Consider the following 9,837-nt stretch of genomic DNA (forward strand, 5'->3'; position numbering starts at 1 on the left):
GTGGGGCACAGAAATTCGTTCATAGTTTTTTCCCCAAAATATAGTCCGGGCCCCCACAAAGCCTGAGGGGCAGTGGACTGGCCCCCTGCTGAAAAAGTTTGCTGACCCCGGTGAAGACAGACAACTTATAAAGTAGAAGCAGTTTGAATACTTATTCGGCGCCCTGAAAACAAAGCAGAAAACGAGTCTTACACCAACTTCCATCATAAGATAAATTTCATTGTAATGTATTACAATCTGTAAAAGCCAAGCAACCTGTGTCTGACTAAAACAAGATAATGGGGCAGCAGGAAGAGCTCACAATTTGACAAGTCAAAAATAACTTTTTGCTGTGTTGTATATACATTACTGGGACGCAGGTGGCGCTGTGGTCTAAACCACTGAGCCTTGGGCTTGCCAATCAGAAAGTCGGCAGTTCGAATCCCCACAACGGGGTGAGCTCACATTGCCCGGTCCCAGCTCCTGCCAACCTAGCAGTTTGAAAGCACGCCAAAGTGCAAGTAGATAAATAGATACCGCTCTGGTGGGAAGGTAAACAGCATTTCCGTGCACTGCTCTGGTTTCACCAGAAGCGGCTTAGTAACGCTGGCCACATGACCAGGAAAAACTGTCTGCAGACAAACGTCGGCTCCCTCAGCCAGTAAAGCGAGATGAGCGCCGCAACCCCAGAGTCGTTCACGACTGGACTTAGCTGTCAGGGGTTCTTTACCTTTACATACATTACTTACTTCAATGTTCTGTAGGTTTGCTCTGTTAAGGTGGTATGTCTGTTTCTACAGGGAGGTGGGTTGTGTCTCTGGGTGCAACAGTGCAGTTCTTATTAGGGTAAGCCACCCAATGTGTCAGACCTTAGAACTTATCTAAATTAATCTCCTAGCTTCCTTTAAGTTGAACATTATTTATCAATCTTGAGTTATACAGCAGCCAAATATATACGACTGTCAAATAGCGATAGATTACCGAGTTTGATATCCTATGATACTTGCAATGGTATTGTGTAAACTTAGGAATCCAAGACCAACTCTCCCCTTCTTTTATCAAACAGGAATACAAAGTCTGCAGCTTCCAGTCCTTCTATGCGAAATTATTTATGAAGATGTCTATGACCACCCATCAATAAATTTAGATGGCTTACAAACGCAAAACAAAAAACAGTCATGCAGTATTTAAAATACATTAAAGCAAAATGAAAAGGCATAAGGCTTCCCTAGCAGTCACAGAATAAAAACTATCCTTAACAACAAATTATTGCGATCTGGTTGAACATAAATGTTCACAAATGAAACAAAAATTTTAGAATCGTAGAGTTGGAAAGGACCACAAGGGTTAGCTTACCTGGGAGTACACACTACTGAACATAATTGGATTTACTTCTGAGTATACACGCACAGAGCTTGAAATCCAAGTAGCTAAGTGGCAACTTTGGTGACAAGGCTGCAGCACATCCTATACTTATTTCAGAAAGGATTTTTTTTAAAAAAAAATTAACAATATTGTGCTATAGAGCAAGCTCTCTTGTGCAGAAGCACATGCCTTTCAAATTATGGGGAAACAACAAGTTTAAGGCAGATTTAGTTCCTAGAAATGGGCGGTGTGTGTGGAAGGAGAGAAACAAGAATAGCCCTTACATTCATTTATTATTCTGGATGCTTGTTTTTCTACTGGTATCTCAGAGGCATGAAGAAGGTATGCTCTGCTTCCAATACTTTTTTAAAGTAATGCAATGTACTTGGTGTTCATATTACACCCCCCCAAAAAAAACCCCAGGTGATTCTGAAATATCTCAATTTGACATGAATTATTCAATCAATAGAGACAGAAGTACTTGCAGAAATGAATTGTAAAGATTTTGGTGCATTTTTTTTTAACATACCAGTCATTAAACATGCATGTTCAGTGAATCAGAATAGCTGTGTTCATTTTAGCATTTCAGCAAGTTAGCATAACATAGCTTTAAAAAACGTTCATTACTCTTTTGTAGAATTTATTTCTTTTGGATGTGCCATATAGTTACGCCTGCTAAGATACTGTATGATGACATTTGAGTTTTATGCATTCAATGCTGTCATTAAGGAGCCAGCAAGATGAAATACTGGACTGAAAGGAAGCTTTTATTTCAGTTTATGGCATGCTGCTATTTTCAAATCCACCAGTATAGAACATCAGTCCGTCCGTCCATACCCCCCCAAAAAAAACCATCACAAAATATTTTAGCAAGGTGCGAAAAGGCATATCTCCTTGAAAATCAGACCATGCTCCTCTGTTAATTACTCATCACTAAAGACCCTGAGAGCCAAGCTCTTAAATTACCTAAGTCAAGGGTGGTTTTTTACAGGCTGCATTGCGATGCTAATCATGTTTGTTAGAGTGAACACTGATAATGAGTCTCTTGTAGGATTCAAAAATATCAATAGAGATATGATTGAAGCCCAACTCAACAAGATTAGGTACATCTCTTGAAATCTGCAGTGTCTGCACTCTTGAAGCCGTATGTTTGTCTGTGCTTGACAATTATTAAAAATTTATACTTTTGTATTGAATAATTTAACTTTTACAACAACTTTCATTATACTAACAAAGACACATATAATCAAATTAAAAGGGAAGGGGAAAGGGTGTTGGTCAGGGTTATTGTTAAAAATAAAAATAAACAAGCTGATCACATATTAAGAGGCCATCACAACATTTGGTGAAGCACACATACAGCAGAGCCTATATTTAAACTGCTGATTCTTCAGCACTATACTGTGACCAAATATTCAGAATTGTGTCCCTATATTGGCAATGCATGCTGAATAGATGAAATAGGATGAAGCCGGCAATAAGAGGCACACTCACGAACCAAAAGGTGCACCCAGATATTCTGTACATTGATACAGAGGGGGTGGTCTTTCGAATCCTGTAAAACAGGTATTTTCATCACCAAAAGGAGTTCTGGTGGCCATCTGACAAACCACACAATACAGGAATATAGTTCAACACCATATGTACGTGTTTAAGGCTAAGAAAATGTTTCAGAAACCAAGATTAAGGGAAATGAAAAACATAGACTAAAACAATACAAAGGAAGCCACATATTATATGTACCAGGTGTACCTTCCTCCTTCTTGCATCACCAACAGAGTGAGTCACTACTAGTGCGATTTCTGCCAATGTAGCCTAAGGGGTGTCCAATTACCTGACAGCTCTTAATGTAATACTTCAGATGTTTTCCTGAATTGAAGTAAATATTTCCAACAGCAAAACCGCCTACATTTCACTGGAAGTTAGCTTGCTATATTTATTATTACTCAGTGCGAACAAGTCTGAATTATTTCCAGAATGTAGGAAGGGAGGGTCGGCACCGTAGAAGGGAGGTGATTTGTTGCGGAATAGTGTACCCAAGTTTGCTAGTTGTTCTTTTTATTCAGACTGTGCTTGCGGAGAGATCAAGTGCCTTCTAGTATACAAAGAGAGCTAAGACACACACTGGCAATTTTTTTCCTCATCACAAGTTACTGTTTTCCAATCATGCAACATTAATGACTCTCCACTACCAGCCATTTCAGGCCATCCTAACTATGGCAAAAGGCATTTAAGTTTCTCTTATCTGGATTTGCTTCATCCAAACAGTATGTTGTCATCTGTAGCCTGTAGGCCTCCTTATGCTTTGCCTTTTGTTTTATAAACAAAAGGCAATGAAAACAAGTCCTGGTAACTTGATCTTAGTGTTTAGAAGCTAGAGGTAAACTGAAGTAAAAAGCAGTCAACATACAACTTTTCTGTATCAAAAAAACTTGGCAAATTTGTATCTTGATTTTTTAAAATAAAAAATAAAGCTTGTATTCCCACCCTTCAATATACAACTGATAATCCCAGGGAAGTTTACAAGAAAGCAAAAAAACACACAAAAACACTACAAGCACACAATAAAACAGAACAATGCAAGGTTGTAACTCCAATCAATAAAAATTTAGAGCAGCTCAAGAAATATGCAAACCCCAAAAAATTATTGACTAGAAAAAGCACTAAAGAGCAAAAGCCATACACAGGTCATCCCTAGTTTGAGCGGTTTCTGCTGCATTTTCACACACAAACTCAGTACTGAACTAAACCTTTTCCAGAGGCATCCTTGCTGATGCCTCAAGGAAGCATAGGAAATAGTGACCAACCCTGGACATGGAGAGAACATTCAGACACATTTCCACACTCATTTCTTTAACTACACAATTCACCGTTTTGAGTCCCAAATGGGCTGGCCTCTCCTAATGATTCTAAGATACCGCTTCGTTTCCCATGCCCACTACAACAAAAACACACCTTCTTGACATTAGCATGCAAGTTCCATATTCTGACCAGAAGGGCAGCATTATTGAGGGGTTCTTTCAGTGGCTACCCAAAAATTGCAAGGAACTTTCGGATCTTTCTCTTTAGACTAGCACCAGGCACATTTATATTACCATTTTACACCTTAAAGCCTTAACATTTTAATGGGATTCAGAACATCTTTTCTTAATGTATTCCATAGCCTTTGCAATATATGCAAATAAGTGCCTAAATAGAAAGAGTGGGAGACAGAAGAATAAGATTTGCTGACTTGCCTCCTCATTCTGAGGAGTTCAGATTCTCAACTTTATTAAGTTTTCTGTTTTTCTACATCCTGTTCTTAAGACAATTGATTTAATGAAATATTGTGCATAGAAAGTAAAATAAAGTAGCAGACTTAATAGTAAAATTAAAAATTTTTAAAAACCCAACAACTTTATGTCAATTCACAGGATTCAGTTCAAGAAGGATTGATATGGAAGTTTTGAGCAATCGGAACCAGCATTCTGCTGGACATGTGAACCTGGCTACTTTGATTAGAAAGAACAGTCTCCTTAAATTCTAGATATTAGGAATAAAGTCATTAAAAGGAAGGGGAGGGAAGCAATAATAGGACAAGGCTGAACCACCAGTGACCAAACACCTGCCTAGAGCTGGTGCCATGGACCCAAGAGAATCAGCATCCTAGAGAGCAACTACGGTCAAGAAACACAATCTAGAATTAGGCAAGTTTTTCAGTGCAAGCAGATGTCCAAGAACAGATGGCAGCAGTGCTACTAAACTGTAGGCAATAAAGACACTGCTTGGGTGTGCTGTTCTTCAACACATGTTAAATGCTGAAAGAAAGGAGAGGAAACCACCACCATCAGTATGTCCACATATTTCCAAAGCAACAAAACTGCCCTTAACAGTGTAATACATGGTTCCACACACGTTTTCAGCTGCTTGCTGCTAAGGTCAGTTGCAGCTTTTCACCCTACTGTATTTAATGTAGTTACTTCTTACTACTACAACAGCCTCTAAGTCATTTATTAAAAAAAATAACAGCCACAATACATGGAGTGATAACAATCAATACAACTGAAAAACCACAGTGCAGACTAAAACAGCAAAGCACCCCCCCCCAAGTAAAACACAGCAGTTGAAAACATCTTAAGAGTCAGGGATTCCCCCCCTCTTGCCAAGGCACAACCTAGCCCACAATACAAAGCACTTGCCTCAGTAAGAAATCCACAACACATCTAGATTTTCTCTTCCATCTACACGCAACCAATTTTCCTAAAACATTAACATAAAGCATGTGGTACCCACTATTCATCCAATTTAAGTCATCCCACTCTATTCCCCATACCTCAAGCACATCCACCAACGCACACAAATTCACCATCCACCCCATCGGTCCAACATCTCCCTCTTGAACAAGCGACTATCCCAAACGACTCCATCCACACACTAAAAATGTACTGCACATGTACATCAGGGCACTATGAAGCCACTCAGCGAATGAAACATATAAAGTATCGAAACAAATCCCCTTACATCAGTCACATTGTTGTAGAGATCCATCTCTCACCCAACACTCTCATCAAAGGATGCAATCTTAGCGTGCTGTGTATTATTTTCCCCCTCTTAACCACCTGTAGCAGAGAGTGATCCAGTTTATATTGGCTACTGTGTACAGAGGGCTGGACTGGATGCTCTTGTTTCTCTCAAGTCCCATTACTGTAGGATTTGCAGGATGAATCTAGCAAACAAAAAGAATGCTTTACCTTCTGCAGTTTTGGTACATTAAGGGTTTGAAAAAGGAAAAAAAACTTGAAACCAGATTCAATGTTTTGCATTTATTGGGCACCTGAAGTTTGGCTATCATTCATCAGAGATATAATTAAAAGTAACAAAAGAACTTGAATTCTACCCCTTTTCTACTACTGCATTTAGGTGAAAACCAGCAACCATTGCTCTATTTGTAGCCATGACAACCATAAAATATTCTATTCCAGCAATAATTCACACTGAACGTTTGTTCTTGGGTTCTGTTGCTCCAAGCACTGTGAACATACTTCTTACGCTTCACAAGACCAGTTAACACTGAAAACTTGGGAGCATAGGAAACTTTCAAGCCACATCAGTTCACTCAAATCTACATAGAAGAGATTTGAGTTCTCCGTGGAGCTGTCTATACAAAGTGCTCGTTTTAACTTAATCCTCTTCAAATAAGGATCAAACACCACTATGAATCTAATAGCTTAGATAAAAGTTGTAGAAAAGAACCATTTGTCCAGATTCATTATGTTGACTGCAATAACCTAAATCCACATCCTCCGAAGGTGCAGTCCAAAGCACCAAGTTTACATTATTAAAATAATAATCCCATGAAACATGGTTGTAAACTACATGCATTGATAGTTATTTCACTTATATAATCCATGCTTCATTGCAAGCTGGGAAAAACCCTTCCACAGACAGCCACAGTGAGGGGCAGGTTATACAGAGAAGAATAAAACCTCGTTGCTCATTCAAATAAGAGTAGGTAACCCACTGTGAATAACTAAAGTTTCAAACTGTTGAATAAGGCTAAAACATGGTTGTACTTCACTTTGTGAAGTAAATGCCATTACCAGCTTAATCCAGTTGTAACAGAGTGCCAGAGATGCCTTTTTAAAAAGGAATAGGAAGAACATAGTAATGCTTCTCTCATACAATCATATATATGAAGGGGGAGGGGCATAATTTAACAATTTGTTGAAACTTAAAAGATGGTAGTGTAGTGCTGCTATCGGCAATCTGATTGATTTGGCGGAGGAGACACCCAAAATTATTTCTGGTGAAATGTACACTAACAAGATTAACACAATTTATCAATAACAAATTGCTTTTTTTTCCTCCCCCCCCGACAAACTTTTAAACTTTATATCGATTCGTCTATAACTTAAGGGCTTCAATAAGTATCAATGATATCTATATTCACTTAGGCTTTATTAACCTTTTAACAACACAATCCTATAGCAGGTTTTGAATTCAACGGGAGTTGGTCCCAGGTAAATGTGCACATAACAACAGCCTTGATCACAACAGTAGATTTTACAGGTCAGTCACACTTTTCAAAATGCACATGGAGCAAATCTTTAAAATGTATGCAATCAATCACCATCCCAAAATGTAACTGTTTGCACTATTACACAAACACCAAATCCTTTACCCATCATAAAAACAAGGCACGAGAATTAAATGTGGAACAGGGTGATGGAGAGAAGGAAGAAGAGAAACTATAGCTCATGAAAACCACAGCCGATACAACAGAATCAAGTCTTCCAGTCAACAGAGATGTGTGATTTGAAAGTAAACATGCATAGGCTTAGGTAAGTCTCATCCGATTCAATAGAACTTCCTGAAAGCCATGCCTAGGACTGTACACTATAAATGGTTCCTGGACACACCTTCAGTATAGAACTATTTATATTCTGCCAAAAGGCTACAAGGCACTCTACAATTCAGCTGCTGTCCAGAAACCTGACAACCTACATTAGGCAGACAGGATATATTGGGGGGTAGTGGATTGGGGGGGGGCGGAGTGGTTGGAGGTTTGACAATGAGTAGCAGAGACTGGTTAAGGGGATGCAGCAGCAGAGACTAACACATCTAGAAGTTACCCAATCTATTCAAGCTGTGTTTCCCAGTGAGGGTCAACGCATTTTGAAACAAACTAAGAAAAGTCAGCCAGGGATGCCAGACCTGCACCAAGATCCCTGCAGATTTCATTCCGTGGTAGGCGACTGTCATTTTTTATTCCTTTCCGGACAGTTTTAATTAAAGATAGCCTCTGCCTTCTGGTGATGATGGATGATTTTGCAGTGGTGTGTGCTTTTAAACGGGGAAAGCCATCTACGAAACAGAGCCTTGTTTTATTATTTACCAAATTAAAAAAATAAATACACACGCCGTGCCAGAGAACAAAAAAAATAAATAAAAATATGACACACTGCGTGGTTCCCTGCTCCTCCATTCAGAAGAGAGAGAAGTCAACCACCTTTGGAACTCATGCTCCGTGGGGTGAGGAAAGGTGCCTTTTAACCCACACCGAGAAGGAAGTTGAAGAGATGGCGAAGAGAGAAAGGTGGTGCTGGTGCTGGGAGAGAGTGACCGACGCGGGCGGAGGAAGCAGGGTGGGTGGCTGCCTCTCTCCCCGCACCTCACCCCCTCTGGTTACCTCAGAGCACCCCCGCGCTACCGAGGCTGGTCTTGCACCTCACACACACACAAAAAACACCCAAGCAGGAAGTTTTCCCAGGCAGGCGGCGAGCGCAGGCGCGAGGGGGGATTCGCATTCGCCCGCCGCTCAACCCACCCGAGGCGACTTACTCCAGGCGGTGCCACCACCACAAACAGCGGCGGGGGCCACGAGACGCCACCTAGGAGCCTCGCTCCGCCGTCCTCCTTCTACCTTGCGTCGCGAGCTCCCCCTCCCTCCCCCCCCCCGCCGCCCCACATTGGCTCTTACCTTTCCCCTCTGAGCGGTGCGCGCGCGGGAGAGGCGAGGGGGCCCCGGCGCGTAATTACGCGCGTCCTTGGCGCGCGAAAGCGGCTGCTTCTTCTTCTGGGTTCTTCTTGTTCTTGCTCTTCTTCTTCTTCTTCGTCCTCCCCCCCACCTTCTTCAGGCAGGCGGAGAAGGAGGATGCACAGAAACAGCGGGAGGAGGAGGAGGAGGGGGAGAAGGAGGAGGAGGGGGAGGCGGCTTCGGCATCGCAGCCTCTCCGCCCTCCCCCCCTACCGCAAAGCCCCGCACCGCCGCCGCTGCTGCTGCCGCCGCCTCCGGGGCTGCCCCCTCAGCCCCTCCGGAGGGCAGGCACGAGGCGGCGCGGGGAGGGAGCGCGCGAGAGGCTGGCGGAGCGGGCGCGACTCGGGCAGACGGAGGCAGCTGGTTGCGGCGTCGAGACCATGCTCCCTTCTGGCTCGCTCCTGCTCGCACACTGGCCGCTTTAGCTAGAGAGGGAGGCGGCCTCGCAGCCCGGGCGAGGGGCGGGAGGAGCCAATCGCGGCCGCGGGGGGGAGGGACGAGGGCGGGGACGGGCTCCCTTTTCTGGCTCTTTTGCCTCCCTCCTCCTTTCCCTCTCTCTCTCTTTCTCTCCCCCCCTCTCTGCTCCTCCCGTGTGTCAACCCAGCCCAGCCTCCCCCACGGGGAGGGGTTCGGAGCGGGCAATTTGCACACAAGAGCGAACAGCACCGCCGCGGCTGCCTCTGCCCGGGTCGCCCTTTTATTTATTTCATTCGCCGCCGCTTCTCCTTCCCTCTCTCCAAGCAGCCGGCGCTGTTCTTGACGCTTCTCCTCCTCCTCCTCGCAGGCAGCAGCAGCCAAGCGGCAGCAGCACCCGGCAACCGCGAGCTGACGGTGCCATCCTGCAGGAAACGGAGCCCGCAGGCAGGGAGGTTTGTTCTCTTCCCTACGGAGGATGCAGAGCGCGAGGAGAAAAGAGATCAATGGCACCACTTCTGGTAAAGTTACACACGCACACGCACACACAGAGAGAAACAGCA

At 43.2% G+C, this 9,837-nt stretch overlaps 1 protein-coding gene across 2 annotated transcripts in view; it reads right to left on the bottom strand.

Annotated features, from left to right (window-relative positions):
* KLHL29 (kelch like family member 29) overlaps positions 1 to 9,287 on the bottom strand; it is a 407,375-nt gene extending 398,088 nt beyond the window's left edge. For both annotated transcript variants that reach the window (XM_053380853.1, XM_053380852.1), the window contains exon 1: positions 8,804 to 9,287. The gene's annotated coding sequence lies outside the window, so the exon portion shown is untranslated. The remainder of the gene's footprint in view (positions 1 to 8,803) is intronic.
* Between the last annotated feature and the right edge of the window lie 550 nt (positions 9,288 to 9,837).

The sequence above is a fragment of the Podarcis raffonei genome, chromosome 3 (assembly GCF_027172205.1).
Source record: "Podarcis raffonei isolate rPodRaf1 chromosome 3, rPodRaf1.pri, whole genome shotgun sequence".
In the NCBI taxonomy this organism is placed as follows: Eukaryota; Metazoa; Chordata; class Lepidosauria; order Squamata; family Lacertidae; genus Podarcis; species Podarcis raffonei.